Source organism: Apodemus sylvaticus, chromosome 7 (genome assembly GCF_947179515.1).
Source record: "Apodemus sylvaticus chromosome 7, mApoSyl1.1, whole genome shotgun sequence".
In the NCBI taxonomy this organism is placed as follows: Eukaryota; Metazoa; Chordata; class Mammalia; order Rodentia; family Muridae; genus Apodemus; species Apodemus sylvaticus.
Window position 1 is genome coordinate 72,085,268 of NC_067478.1, and position 16,565 is coordinate 72,101,832.

General features: G+C 41.4%; 1 protein-coding gene across 2 annotated transcripts in view; it reads right to left on the reverse strand.

Annotated features, from left to right (window-relative positions):
- Window positions 1–16,565, reverse strand: part of Ptpn9 (protein tyrosine phosphatase non-receptor type 9) — a 75,794-nt gene that overhangs the window by 37,041 nt on the left and 22,188 nt on the right. The window lies entirely within an intron of this gene.

The following is a 16,565-nucleotide window of genomic DNA, read 5'->3' on the forward strand; positions in this document are numbered from 1 at the left end:
GACATTTCTGAATTTTAATTATACGCATATTATCAGTCAATCAACTCAGTTATAATGTATCTACTCAGTTGGGCAAAGTGGCACTCAGGAGGCAAAGAGCAACAGAAGGATCTCGTGAGTCTGAGGCCAGCATGGTCTATATAGTGAGTCCCAGGACAGCAATGGCTACATAATGAGAGCCTGTCTCAAAAAAATAAATAAATAAAACAACAAAAAGATGGATTTACTCATGGACCTATGCCAAGGAAAATTGCAAACTGAAGCTGCTTCAGAGGTGTAAGGCCCAACCTACTAATTGACTATGGACTAGGGAAATCTCTCTTGACTAATTTTTCAGTTGAAAAATAGGTGTCCATGCAATGTAGTACACACCACAGTGGCAGCATAGAGGCAGGCAGATCTCTAGGAGTTTGGGGCCATTCTGTTCTACATATCAAGTATGATAGACAGAATAATGTAACAAAGACCCAGCCTCAAGGGGAAAAAAAAGAAAGAAAAGTAAGCAACATACATGCCTGTAATTTCATCATGGCAGAAGAATTAATCGGCCCCAATCCTAAGACACCCTGTTCTACATAGCCAGGCTAGGAGCTACATAGAGAAATCCCATTTCAAAGATGGGGGGGGGGGGGAGAGGAAAGGAAGGAAAGAAAAGGAGACTTGGGTGTAGTGGTACATATCTGCTATCCCAGCATTTGGGAAGGCAAGGCAGGAGGATCAGGAGTTTGAAGCTCTCCTAGGCTCTAGAGTCAAGTCAAGCCTGAGCCGTATGAGACACTGTCAAGCAAACAGAAAGAAAACACGGGGAAAGGCTAAGGGCTATGCCCTACTTCAGAGACTTGGCAACCATTCTCCCTTGCAAATCCAATTCGAATTGCTACATACTGTTTAAACAGCTATCAAACTAGAATCCCAGGAGGGTCAGCATACCTTACAACACAGCACCTGATTCATCCTCAATTTTCTAGGAAAGCACAAAGGACGTTTATAAACTAGGGGAAAGTCCAAGGCCTGGAGTGCAGTTCAGTTTTTGAGGCTTGCAACTGAGAAAATGTAACATATATCATTTGAGAAAGAGAAGCAGAAAAACTAACCAAGCACAGAGCACAAGCACAGAGCACAAAAAGAGTGAAAACAGACCAAGATGAAAAGCTTCCAAAGATCACACTGAGCCGGGCGGTAGTGGCACATGCCTGTAATCCCAGCACTCTGGGAGGCAGAGGCAGGCAGATTTCTGAGTTCGAGGCCCAGCCTGGTCTACAGAGTGAGTTCCAGGGCAGGGCTACACCCAGAGAAACCCTGTCTCAAAAAAAAAAACAAATCCAAGAAAACCAAAAAAAAAAAAAAAAAACCAAAAAAAAAAAAAAAAATCACACTGTCCCACAACCAGCTGAGTCAGACCACAAAACTGAGTCTCAGAGAAGACAACAGAACAAATTTAGAATGCTCCCCAAGAACATTTGTGTTCTATCTGTAGAGTGGCCAGCATCAGAATGAGGGGGAAAAAAGAATAAAAGTAGGCACATATGCCTAAACAAAGTCCATCTGCCAGGAAGGTCCCCAATGGTTCTTAAATGGGGTGTGCTTTCTGATAAACACATCACCTTTGTCTTGCTGTGTAGCTCTGGCAGCTGGGAACTCACTCTGTAGGCCAGGCTGGTATGGAACTCAGAGATCTTCCTATCTCTGCGTCCTAAATGCTGGGGTTAAAGGCATGTGCAGCCACATCCAGTTTGATGTGTCACCTTTTAAATCTAGTCCTTTTTTAAATTAATTAATTTTATGTATATGAGTACACTGTAGCTGTCTTCAGACACACCAGAAGAGGGAGGGCATCAGATCCCATTACAGATGGTTGTGAGCTATCATGTAGTTGCTGGGAATTGAACTCAGGACCTCTGGAAGAGCAGTCAGTGCTGTGAACAGCTGAGCCATCTCTCCAGCCCCTAAATCTAGTCTTGTAATTGACTTCTGATATTGTTTGCAAATAAAACACTACAGTAAAAGAACATACCTTTTTCACAGCTTAGCTATAAGAACACGCATCAAACAATTGTACAGGTAGAAAGAGGAAATCTGAATGACCAGAAAGGGATATGATCAACATATACCCAACAGGTAAGATGACCCTTCATTGTGATAAACCATGCTGTAGAAGCCTGTTAGGTGAGACTACAGAGATGACAACCAAATGTCTATTTATCCCAGATAAGTAACCAGCTACAGATGAAAATGACAACTGCACAAAGCTTAATTTGGTAAGCAAATTAGTTTATTGGGATTAGTCACAGGAGCAGAAACAATGAATTTAAAGGCAGCCAGCTGTATCACCCTCAACCTGGGTGACAACACTGAAAGGCTGCATCCCTAGAGCTCTGTGTACAACTTTCATGCAGCGCAACAGGTTAGAAAGCCTTATCCAGGCAGCTCTGCCTCCTGTCTTTAGCAATTGTTCCTACTACTATAAGGTGGAAAAAGGGAAAAGGTTTCTTAGTATCTTGCTAGTTTCAGGAACCTTTTGAGACTTGTGAGTTGTTTACTTCTCTAGTCTCATAAATCTCTTCTCATTCCTGGAAGTAATGTTTCAACTTAGATCTTCAAACTTCTTGAACCTTACAGCAGTTCTCATCCTAATGCAATCCCTTCTTTTAATACAGTTCCTTACATTGTGGTGACCCCCCCCCATGATAAAATTATCTCAGTGCTACTTCAATAACTGTAATTTTGCTACTGTTATGAATTATAATATAAATATATGATATGCATGATATCCAATATGCAACCCAAAGGGGTTATAAAACATAGGTTGAGAACCACTCTATAATGAAATATTTGATCTCCCAGGCAACGGCTACAAAACAAAGCCAGGTGTAATGTTTCACATCTGTAATGCTAGTGTTCAAGAGGCAAAGGAAAATGTAGCTTCACAAGTTCCAGGCAAGCCTGGTCCACATATCAAGTAACAGGCCAGCCAAAAAGCTAGTTACACACAGTTTTCATACACTTCCTTCAAAGTACATCTTGCCCTTTTTCTTTTCTTCTTTTTTTGAGACATAGTCTCACTAGAACAGCCTGGCTGGCTTGGAATTCTTTGAAGACCAAGCTGGCATTGAATCCATACAGCTCTACCTCCCTCTGCCCAAGAGGTGGCATGAGTCACTATACCCAGGGTGCAAATTTTTTTAAATCACTACCTAGACAATCTTTCTTTTTTAAAAAAATTATTTATTTATTATATGTAAATACACTGTAGCTGTCTTCAGACACACCAGAAGAGGGCATCAGATCTCATTATGGATAGGATGGTTGTGAGCCACCATGTGGTTCCTGGGATTTGAACTCAGGACCTTTGGAAGAGCAGTCAGTGCTCTTAACCTCTGAGCCATCTCTCCAGCCCCCATAGACAATCTTTCATGTTTTTAATTTGTATTGTTTTCATATGTACTGAAAAAAATGAATGATATATTATGGGGAATAGTATGATATTTTTGTACCTACACATACACACACACACACACACACACACACACTCATACATTATAGAATGACTAAATCAGGCAAATTACCTATTCACTGAAATATTATTTTTTTCTGATACGAAGAATTCTGATATGAACTCTTGAAATGTGTTCTTTGCAATTTAAAGTATACTTGTTATTAACTATAATTACAACTCTATGCAGGAGACCTAACTGTAACTTCACACATTTTGACATCTCTCCATTCTCTTCGTCTTCCATTTCTGGTGGCCATTCTACTTATATGACTGTGGATTTTTGAAATTCCAAAAATACATGAGAACATGCAGTATCGGCCCTTCTCTGATAGCCTCTCTGCCTTTTGACCAAGAATAAGTATTCTTTTCCACATTTTGTCTTCTTTTAACAAACTCAGTTCCTCCAAAGTTCTTAATGTCCTGCAGCTCCCTCCCAATAGCTGTTGCCTTAAGCTGACCTCTGTCCCCCTGCTGGTCAGGATGTTGTTCTTGGCTTTAAGTTCAGGAACAATTCCTCCTGATTTGGTTGTACAAGGCCCTGCATGAAGAGAAACCAATGTACTGTAAACAGTGCTGTGATATTTACAGATACAAACACAGACACACCACCTGTTCTGTTCAACCTCAGCCTCCTGCATCTCCATCCCTCTGCTGAAATAGATAAACCCCTGGAAGAAGTCAAATAGGTAGTCTCATACTCACAGTCTTTCTAGACAGATTTATATATTTACTCACACATGGGATTTCTCATAATTAGTGAGTTGTGCGTGCGCATGCGCGCGCGCGCGTGCGCGCACACACACACAATCACTGGTTGCCCTATTGATAACCAGAAAAGTATGTCCTAGTTATTCTGACAAGCAACATATTCTTCAGGATGAATAACTGAAATTCTTCAAATTAATATTTAATGTATTTCCTGGTGAAAAAAAGGAATGGGTCAAAAGATGAGTGACAGCTTAGAAACTATTTCAGCTGAAGGTCAATGTTGGAATATATCTCGGCTGCTACATAGCTGCAAGGGGTCACAGTTCAAATAGCATTGTTCTTCCTTTGGAAAAAGAACTGAATGAACATACTGGAAAACTAGAACTATCACTTACAATCCCCTTCAAGTGACTTCCAGTAAAAGTGAGATTTGTTCCAGCACAATCAAAAGATGAAGAGTATACTACACTCCAAAAATCATGTGTATTTGGATTTTAGGGTTTATTTTGAGGTGGGTTTTCTGTCTGTTTGCTTGTTTTTGTGGGACTCACTCTGTAGCTCTAACGGGCCTGAACCTTCTTCTTTTTTTTTTTTTTTTTTTTTTTTTTTGATTTTGGTTTTTTCAAGACAGGGTTTCTTTGTATAGCCCTGGCTATCCTGGAACTCATTCTGTAGACCAGGCTGGCCTCGAACTCAGAAATCTGCCTGCCTCTGCCTCCCAGAGTGCTGGGATTACAGGCATGCGCCACTATGCCCGGCTTGGCCTGAACCTTCTAAATAGATCAGGCTGGCCTTGAACTTCTAGAGATTCAGCTGCCTCTGCCTCACAAGAGCTGGGATTAAAAGCTACAATCATGTTTAGGTTAAAAAAAAAAAAGAACAACAAAGTTCCTGCCTATAGCAACAAAGCCAAAGATATTTGAAAACCTGCCAAAACCAGCAGAGAAACCTAGAAATGAGTCAGGTGATACTCTGGATGCTAGTCACTGTTGCTGAAACAATAGTATCAGAGAGAAGAAAACCAACACAACTGGATACTAGTGGCACACACCTATATTCTGGCATTCAGAAGGCTAAGACAGAAGGATTACCGTCAGTTCAAGGAGAATCAGAGAACAGTGATTTCAAAGCCAGCCTGAGCTAGAGTGTGAGGCCCTATCTCAAAAACAAATAAGCTGGAGAGGTGGCTTCGTGGGCAGTGATAGCACACGAAGCCCTGGGTTCAAGCCCCAGTCGCACACACACTGAGTATGGGAGTACATGCCTAAAATCCTACCACCTAGAAGGCTGAAGGGGTGCACAGAGAATTCTAGGCCTACTAGGATACATAAGACCCTGTTTTCAAAAATAAAAATAAAAACAAACACAAATAAACCGGACAGTGGTGATGCATGCCTTTAATCCTAGCACTTGGGAGGCAGAGGCAGGTGAATTTCTTAGTTCAAGGCCAGCCTGGTATACAGAGTGAGTTCCAGGACAGCCAGAGAAACCCAGTCATGAAAAAAAATAATAATAGTTATTATTATTATTTTAAGATTTATTATTATTTAATGTATATGGGTGTTTTGCCTGCAAGTATGTATGTGCATTACAAGTACATTGCCTGAGGAGGCCAGAACAGTATGTCAGATCCCCTCTAACTAGAGTTACAGGTGGTTATAAGCTGGCATGTAGGTGCTATGTCTTGAACCCTGGTCCTCTGGAAGAGCAGCCAGTGCTTTCAACTGCTGAGCCATCTCTCCAGACCCATACAAATAAAATTCTTAAAAAGTGCAAATGCTGGATATTCCTCCTATAGAACTGCTCCTACAATTGGGAGTTGTCTCACTTTTCCTTACTAAACACACATTCCAAGGCCAACAGCATACCTACATGGGTAAAAGCACTTCCTGTGTTTTTATAACCTGTAAAAATAACCTGAGTTTGATCACTGGAACCCATATACAAAGCCCCGATGAAGTACATGGTCTACATCACTGTCTAATAAACACCAAGATGACAAAAAGATGACTTCATGCCACTTGCTTCTGCCCTTAGGTACTTCTCAGGCAGGATTCCCATATGCCACTTCTAATCCACGATGAATCACTGTTGTGTACATCTAATCTTATAGGTTGGTACATCAAAAATACCCAGCTCATAATGAGCAGCTCAAAGCACATGGTAACCTGGTGACCCATTATTAAACATTCAATTTCTTTCCACACACACACACACACACACACACACACATACACCCTGAGACAGAGTTTCTCTGTGTAGCCCTGGCTATCCTGGAACTTACATTGTAGACCAGGCTGGCCTTGAACTCAGAAATCTACCTGCCTCTGCCTCCCAAGTGCTGGGATTAAAGGAGTGCACCACCACCGCTGGGAAAACATTCAATTTCTACTGAATTCAAGTCAATAATAGATCAAAAGCTATCTCTCAAAAGGAGAGCATTTATCTGCAGATGACAATAAGGCCTTCATTTCTTCACAGGGTCTATTGTGATTCACCTGTGAGGACCTGCCAAAGGCTCCAAGTGGCATCCCTGTTGAATCTGCTAGATCGTATAGGTCAAATGGCAGAGCAACCTGTACTATTCTAGGACCTTTTCATGGTCCAGACCCACTCAAATGAGGAGCTTTCTGAATCTCTTGGTATATGGGCTAGAATAATACACCCAAGTGAGGAATGTGCTACCTCTAAAGTGCAAACAGACCCACCAAACATAGTGCTTCTTTCCAGGCAGGGGGAAGAACGAGGTGCCACAAATTTCCTTTTCCTTTGAAAATGTCCTCAACACATCTCTACATGTCCTACACTCTTTGAGTTCCTGCTGGATCTATTTCCCATCCTCTAATGTGTACATGTGATACCAACAAGTCCAGAGTGGACTTGCTTATTTGGTTATTTGGTCCAATTGGCATAATGTCTTCAATTTAGTGGCCCAGTGTGATACTTGTGGAAGAGGCAGACAATCAAGATTCCTTCAAACCAAATTATGACACAGGGGTGGAGAGTTAACAGAACCTTGCAGTAAAGCTGTCAAAGAATACTGCTGACTTTGACAGATGAAAACAGATTGCTTCTGGTGGTCTTTATGGACAAGTATAGAAAAGAAGCATTTGTCAGATTAACATACTAGGTATCAGGCGCTGTATTAATCTGCTCAAATAAAGATACTGCATCTGGCACATCAGCTACAATTGGAGTTACTACATGGTTAACTTTGTGATAGCCAACTGTCACTTTTCATAACCCATCTATCTTCTGTATAGACCAAATAGGAGAGTTAAAGGGGATGAGGAGGCTCATCACCCTGCCCTTTAAAGCCTTTAAAGTGATACTGATTTCTCTAACCCCTCTAGGGAAGTGACAAGGTTTTAGGCTCACTATTTTCCCTAGAAAAGCAACTCCAAAGGTTTCCATTAGTCCTTTCCAACTATAATAGCCTTCATTCCATAGGTCAGGGAACCACCATGAGGAATCTGCCAACTTGTAAGGATCCCAATTTTACATTCTGGGAAGGGATCAGGGTTAACAATGTTTGGCCATCCCTATTTATCTAGTGATCTTTAACAAATCACTTCTTTAAAAATAAAAGAAACAGCTGAGCATGGTGATGCATGCCTTTAATCCCAGCAGAATATTGGGAGGCAAAGGTAGAAGGATCTGTATGAATTTCAAGGCCAGTCTGGTCTAGATAGTGAGTTTCAGAACACCATTCAGGACTACTTAGAGAGACACTGTCTCATAAATAAATAAATAAATACATACATACATACATACATACATACATATACATAGGAGCAAATAACAGCAAAAACTTAGTCTCCATATTATACCAAACTCTAAAGAGCTGCTACTTAAAAAATGAGTCTTGAACAAGTAACTGGGTACAATGGGTCAAGAAAAATATTTTGGTGCTCTCAGTTTCACAGACAGTACCTTGACTTCTGCAGCTCTTCTGAAAAGATAAGGCTGACTGGAACAATAGATGATAATGCACCCACTATCAAACCTGGCACACAGTCATCTCTGAGTACATTATTGCTTCTTTTTTCTTTAATCCAGGTGTTTCATATAAATTTTCTTTCAACAGAAACAGAGTTCTTTAGAATTGTATTTCCTGCTATGTCCCTTCAGCCTAAATCAATTCAGCCTTTCTAATGTATTATATTCAATGGCATAACTTCGAATGAGAAACCTACAGTATGTATTCATCTGAAAAAGAAAAGGAAGAGTAACAGGAAGAGGAAGAAGGAAGGAAGGAAGAATGAAGAAGGAATGAAGGATGAAAGGAAGAAGGAGGAAGGAAAGAAGGAAGAAGGAGGAAGAAGGAAGGAAGAAGGAAGGAAGAAGGAGGAAGGAAGGAAGGAAGAAAGGAAGAAGGAGGAAGGAAAGAAGAAGGAAGGAAGAAAGGAAGAAGGAGGAAGAAAGGAAGGAAGGAAGGAAGGAAGGAAGGAAGAAGGAGGAAGGAAGGAGGAGGAAGGAAGGAAGAAGGAAGGAAGAAAGGAAGAAGGAGTAAGGAAGAAAGGAAGAAGGAGGGAAGAAGGAAGGAGGAAGGAAGGAAGAAAGGAAGGAGGAGGAAGGAAGGAAGAACAAAAGGAAGAAGGAGGAAGAAAGGAAGGAAGGATGGAAGGAAGGAAGGAAGAAGGAGGAAGGAAGGAAGAAGGAAAGAAGGAAGAAGGAAGGAAGAAAGGAAGAAGGAGGAAGGAAGGAAGGAAGGAAGGAAGGAAGGAAGAAGGAGGAAGGAAGGAAGGAAGGAAGGAAGAAGGAGGGAAGAAGGAAGGAAGAAGGAGGAAGGGAGGAAGGAAGGAAGGAAGAAGGAGGAAGGAAGGAAGGAGGAAGAAGGAAGGAAGGAAGGAAGGAAGGAGGGGGAAGGAAGGAAGGAAGGAAGGAAGGAGCCTCCAAGGGAGCAATTCCTCCCTACCTGAGACTCTGAGCACACAGGGCCCTTGCAGCAGGAAGTGTTTTTATTCCCACTCCCTTCTCTATGTCTTTTCTCTCTGCTTCAGAATATAATGACAGCTCAAGGACTAACACTGCTATCAAAGCACAAATAGTTTTCTCCTATATTCCCAGCCCCAATTTCTTCCTTCTATTTTGAGATAGAACCCCCTTCTAAGCTGCCCAAATTGGCCTTGAACTCACTCTAGCACAGGCAGGCACTTAACTAGTGATTCTTCCACCTCAGTCTTCAATGAAACTGAGATCACAAACCTGAACCACCAAGCCTAGGGCTTTGGTTTGAATAAGAATGGCCCCACAAGCTCATACATCTGAATGCATAGTCACCCAGGAGTAGAAATCTTTGACAGGATTAGAAGAATTAAGAGGTGTGGCCTTGTTGGATGAAGTGGGTCACTGGGGAGGTGGAGCTTTGAGGTTTCAAATCATCCTTCAGATCAGGATGTAAAGGTCACTGCTCTGACACCTGTCTGTGGGTAGCCATGGTCTCCACCTTGATGATAATGGACTAAGCCTCTGAAACTGTAAGCAAGCCCCCAATTAGGTGCTTGCTATTATAAGATTTGCCTAAGTCAGGTTTCTCTTCACAGCAATAGAACAGTGATTACCACACCTAGCTTCTGTGCACAAGTTCTTTTTAACAACACAGTACCAACTGGGAGACTACTCATTATTATGATAAAGGAACTACCTCATCTAAGATAAACACCAAGAAAAAAATGTAGCTATACACCTTAGACTGAATACCTAAATGAGAAAAAGACTCAGTGTCTGTTTTTTAAACTCCTTCTCTATTTGAAGTAACATGCTCTTTCACCAGGTGCGTGAACTGCCATTACACACATTTACTGCCTGTTTCCCCACCTTTGCTTTACTGTAAATTATTGCCCTTTTGATGTCTATTAATCCCTCCTAGTTCACATCAATCTGAAGAAAGGATCTTCAGTAACTGAACGTAACTGAAAAAACAGGATCTAAACAAACACACAAACTTGCAACACTGCTACAAAGTTTAATAGATTTCTAAACTGAAACTACATTTTTCTATTATATCTGTTCCAGGCTGGGTATGGCGGTTCTCTAGAATAGGGAACTCTAGAATCCAGGTTCTCTAGAGTATCAGCCAGTGCTCTTAACCACTGAGTTATATCTCCAGCCCATTTTCTTTAGAGTTTTAAAAAATGACTCCATAGCCCAGGCTATCCTGGAACTCACACGTACTCCACATAGGACCTGAACTCTTGCTCATTAACTGTTTCTGCCAATTGAGAAGTGGAGGCCTGAGCATCATGAATTCTGGGCCAGCCTGATCTACACAGAAAAATCTTGTCTTAAATAAATAAATAAATAAATAAATAAATAAATAAATAAGACAAACCAGGAGCCTAGAACCCCAACCTTGGTAGGCAGAGATAGTTAAAGAAAATGGGCTGGTTCCCTACCCAACCCTGCAGCCCCTGAGCCTCCTTTCCCTTCCACCAGCATCTCTGATACTTTCATAACCTCAGCCATTGTGGTTCTCTTGCCTTCTTGGTCTCCTGCCTCACTCCTGGTCTCTCGCCTTCTGAGCTCCTCTCCTACCCTCTCTCCTTGCTTTCTTGATCTCCTATGCTCTCTCTCCTTTCATGGCCCAGTTCAGTGTACTGGCCAGGTTCAGTCTGGACCCTTCCAGATGCCTCTGGCTGTGCTCACCCTCGTATCTACAATAAACTTTCTCAGCCATACCTGGGAGTTGTCATGTCCTCATTTTTTTTTTCCATTCAATTGGAGAACCCTGCGTGCTACAATACCCTGCCCAACCTAAGGTCTCCAGAACATAAGCTTTTTGAAAATTTTTATTTATTTTATTTGTATGCGTTGGTGCTTTGTTGTCTGATAAAATTGTCATGAAGATTATGGTGGCAACTAATTACTTTTACACTGGATCTGAGGCCTGCTACAAGAGGGAATTCATGTGTGGTACTGTAAACCTGATCAAAAGCTCATGGTTTAGGGATGGAGAGATGGCTTAGTGGTTAAGAGGTCCTCCCAGAGGACCTGGATTCAATTCCCAGCACCCACATGGCAGCTCACAACTGTAACTCCAGTTGTAAGTGATCTGACACTGTCACACAGACATACATAAAGGCAAAACACCAATGCACATAAATAGTTTAAATAATTTTTTTGTTTTGTTTTGTTTTTTGAGACAGGGTTTCTCTGTGTAGCCCTGGCTGTCCTGGAACTCACTCTGTAGACCAGGCTGGCCTCGAACTCAGAAGACCTGAGTTCGAACTCAGGCCTGCCTCTGTCTCCCAAGTGCTGGGATCAAAGGCGTGCACCACCACCACCCGACATAAATAAATTTTTAAAAGCTTCTGATTCTGGAGGTCTTAGACCCTAAGAGAGACTCTACTACGACTACTACTGGCTTGCTTAGTAGGTATGTTGTCAAACTGGCCTCTAAACAAGCAGAAGTTAGTGCTGCCTTCAACCCAGACCAGAGAGGCTTCCCTCCACAAAGAGCAGTAGTTATGCAGAGACTCAAAACTGAGCAGATGTCAAGGAAAAGTGAGCATTCAACCTGAAATGGGGTGATGCCAAGCCCATCCACATGGCACAAAGGCCCAGGGAACATCTTAGAAGATGGTGGCTTCTCCTTGGTGGGAAAATGGGAAGTGCTGCCTTCTGCCACCACACAGCCATTGTACTCATGAGCTCTTACATCGATGCTTACGGGCACAACGCTGAGACAACAGGACCAGGCAGCATAATTAAAGGTGTATGCCCTCTTGGCCAAACTGTTTTTAAAAGTCAGTTTCGCTGGGCAGTATATGCGCAGCTTTAATCCCAGCACTCGGGAGGCAGAGGGAGGTGAATTTCTGAGTTCGAGGCCAGCCTGGTCTACAGAATGAGTTCCAGGACAGCCAGGGCTACACAGAGAAACCCTGTCTTGAAAAGCCAAAAAAAAAAAAAAAAAAAGTCAGTTTATGTTTGTTTGTTTGTTTGTTTGCTGGATGCTCTTCTTCAAAAGCAGAGATGCTGCAATATTTCAATGTATGTACTTTTTACATGATACCTTTTGCAGACCTTAAATACATCTTATGCTTTATAATTCATAGTAAATAAAACAGAATACATAATGTATCACCTCATATATCCAAACAGGATAAATTATTTTCTTTTCCAGTTAAGTCTTCTATGTTTAAACAGCAGGTCCCATCAGAAAGGATATGGTAATTATAACTGGTTTACAAGTCATTGGTGAGATTACTCTTAGCAATATAGACAACAGCGTTTCTAGAACTCAGAATCAACTGCGTAAAACAATGTCTAGGTCTTGAAAGTCATGGTCTTACTCACAAGCCTAATGGCAGCCCAAATTCAATCCCTGGAGCCCATGTCAAATCCAGATGCAGTGGAGTAACCCAGCACTCCAATGCAAGGTGGGAGACAAAGACAGAAAGATTACCCAGAAACTTGCAGGTCAGATAGCTTGCAGAACAAAGCCCAGAAATAAAAGCCATATGCCTCAGAAATGAGGTGGAAGGAGAGATCAGACGTCGGCTGACTTCCACACAGACACAATGGCATGCTTGCCTGCCTTCAACAGACACACATAGACACAGGCACACAGACAGATAAGTAGAATATCTAGTACACAGAATCTTATACAGTGAGTATTCAATTTTATTTCTTTGGCTAGCAAGAATTCTTGGGTTTAATTCTCAGAACCAAAAACCAAAAAAATAAAAAATAAAAACAAACAAACAAAAGACCCAAACAAACAAAAAACAAAGCAAAAGCAAAAATAAACATAATGTTTGTTTCTTTCTTTAGAAGGTGTCAGCCTGTAGAGGCACATACCTATAGTCCCAAGTGAAGGCGAGATGATCCAGAGCCAAGGTCAGTCTGGGCTACACAGTAAGCTAATGAAGCTATATACTGTGTTATATAAAAACAAAATAGACAGCAACAACTTAATTAAAAGATATTTTATTCTGATACCAATAGATTATATGACAAAAAAATCTCTCTTCTGCCCACTTAAAAAAAAAAAGAACTTCACAGTCAAAGCCATGCAAATCTTAAGGGCAAATAACTATGAAGAAAAGCTTAATATCCACCACCCAATGAAAAGAAATTGATGGTTCTGAAATTCAGTACTACTCCATCTACTACATCAATCACTGTATAAGAACCTCAGGGGAAAAAGACCTAAGTACAATTAAAAGATTTGCATCACACTGAGAACTGAACAATGGGAAACCAAGGCTGAACAAAGCTCCCCTAAGCTTCATGCTACACGGAAAGGCCAGAATTAATTAGGCTATTAAACAGGAACAGCTCTTTAGTGTTAATGACTTCCTTACAGTAGAAGGAAGGGCGTAAGGCTTATCAACACTCCAAGTGTTAAAGGTCCAAGGAGTCTCTATTACCTGACAAATAGAAAATATTCCCTTAGAAATACTAAATTTGGCTGGGGTGTAGATCAGTAGTGGATTGCCTGTGGCACATACATAGTCCTAAACTGAATTCCAAATGCCCACCCCACACAATCTCCTCTAAATGTCTTCATACTAAAATGTCTTCTGTCCTCCTTAGAAGAGAGATATTTCCTATCCATTCACATTGAGGCAGGGAGAGGCCAGTGATTGGAGGGGAGAAGAGGAAGAGCTAAGGGGGGAGAGAGGCTCAGTGGACCTGAGGAGTGGAGAGGAGAGAGGAGAGACAAGGATACCCAGATGGCTTCAGATGTATTTCTGGTGTTTTGGTTAGAAATATCGGGATAAGACATTTATCATTGTAAATTGGCATTACGTAATTGGGAGTTTTACATACATAAATATATTTGGTTAACTAAGTTTAAGAGTCACGCTTTACCAGGTATTTGGGTGCAGAGCAAGCAGGAGCACGGGACTCCCACCATTTACAGAGTCTATGGTGGAGAGGAAACACAGCTGGGATGCTGTGAGAGCTAGCTGGAAAAGACCAACTGGGACTTGGTGCAGAAGCCTGGTGGGGTGGTACTCTTTCTTATTACCCACTATAGACAGACTCCCTGGTAGGCAAACATGGATAGAGGGGCTGTGGTTGGGTAACGAATGTGGTCAGTTTCCAAGACTGTCATCATCTTCCTCATCCCCCTCACTTGAAACAAAAGCCTGGTAGCTTTTGTCTCCAGCAGTAGCTCCCTTGCTGATAGACTGGATCAACAAGTCAAAGCCTGCTCAGGACATGTCACACCAGTTGTACATCAATCAACCTTCCTGTCTTTAACTGACCAACCCAAAGGAGGAAGGAAAACTCTCCAGAGGCTTTAAAAGCCCAGCCCCGGAGAAGAGACAGGATTTCTTGGCTTCCCAATCCCCCTCTGCTTTGCAGTCTTTTTCTCTGTGGCCTCTGCATGTGTTCACTCACCCACAACAAACACCTTCCTTCAAAGGCTGGTTGTGTGTGCGGTGCTTGAGCTTTCTCTGCTGCCACCTGTTGTAGTTCAAATCTTTCCTGGCTTTTAATTCTTTAACTGGCAGAGAAAACAAACCTGATTTTGCCATGCAGTACATGCTTTTAATCCCAACACTTAGCAGAGGCAAGCATATCTTTGAGCTCAAAGTCACCCTGCTCTACAAAGCCAGGACTACACAGAAAAACCCTGCTTGGGAGTGGGGGACAGGAGGGACAGGACAGGGGTTGGGGGAGAAAAGACCTGTAAACAGACACTAATACTACATTATTAACCTAGGGCTTCACTCTAGCCAGGTTAAACCAAACCTGATTCAGGTGTCTGATGGAGAGACATTTTTAGGAAAACTTTTAAAGTTACTCTTCACCCACAGAGAGTCAGAACTTTGGGTTTTTCAAAGAACTTATACCTCCTATGCTGTCTCTGCTAAGACACATACTATTTTAAACTAAAACTGGATGATGGCTAAGTTTCTTCTCTCCTTCTCTCTAAAAGCTGAGACTTCAAACTCCAAGCTCAGACTACGCAATTCCTTCCTCTGATATCTCTATTTTGCTACCTACTGAGGCCCTAGAAACTGCTTCCTTCTTTATCCAGGCTAACTAAAGTGTCTGTTTAGAAAAAGAGAACAAAAGTCCATATGTGACATGGGTGGATCCCACAGGGACTTGTGTCTGATGGGAGCTGGACTCACCTTGAGAAAAAAGCAAACATGTGGCTTACCTCCATCTTTGCTGGTGACTTCATCAAGATGGAGGCAGCCCCTCTACTTGGCCACCATCTTGGTTAATGTGTAACCTCATGGCATGAACCAAGGGTGGCAGCATCCATACTTCTTAGTCCTTCTGAGCCCTCTGATTATCACTGCATTTTTTAAATTAAACTAAGGTATCCAAGATGGTTTATTTTCCTTAATGTTCTGTTTTGTTTTAATTATGAGCCTTTCAGTTAGAGTAATAAGGGCTAACAAAATAAATAAATCACCTAATATAAACACCTTCTGAATTCTTTTAAATGCCATTTTGTTTTGTTTTCTGTCCTAGATTACAGGAACTTAAGCCCAATTTACATATGCTAAACTGTAAAGACTCTTAATTTAAGTAATATTCTTTAAAAATAAAGAACTGTGAGTGTTTAACATGCTTGCTTCCTATCTGAAATAATAACATATATTTACAGCTTAAAAAATTGTTTTAATAAACCTGAGATCAGGGGGGCCCTAAGGCAGAACAACTGATCCTCTTTTGTTCAGGCTTCTATATGAGATACACTGAGGTTCTATTCTCCTCTATAGGAGTCAGAGCCCGTTTAAGTTTATATTTTCTTGCCTTTTAATTATTTAACTGTCAGGAAAAAAACGAACTCAATCCAGACCTCTAGACCAAATCACTGAGTTCAAGGCTGGCTTCCAGTCACATAAGACTCATGACTGTAATCCCAGCACTGAGCAAGAAGACACAGAAGGCTGGTTTTAGTAACCATTTGTGAATAAACATTGGACTGTGTGGTCAGCATACTCAACAGAATGGTAAACTGGGTATTATTAACTATGAAGGCTTGGTGACAAGACTTCTTACCTGGCTCGTACCAGGGCCCAGGTTTAACCCTTAATAGAACAACGAAAATGGACATGAGAAAATGAGAGAGGAAGAAAAGACAACTCACAGAATGTAGGCAAAGTGTCCAAGGCCATTAAACTAATCAATGGGTAAGCATGAATCCAAATGTTTTCAAACTTTATAATAGTCTTTCTACTCCACGGAGCAGCCTTGAGAAGTACAAGATATACAGTATCCATCTCATAAGGAAGAACATATTAGGGTCTATATTGGTACATAGTAACTCTGAAAGGATACACGCATAAAAAATTGGTAACAGTTTCTATGTCAGAAGAAAAACTGCTGCTGGGAGAGGTGGAAACAAAAGAGTCCTTTCTTCTTTCCCTCCTGTACATTTATT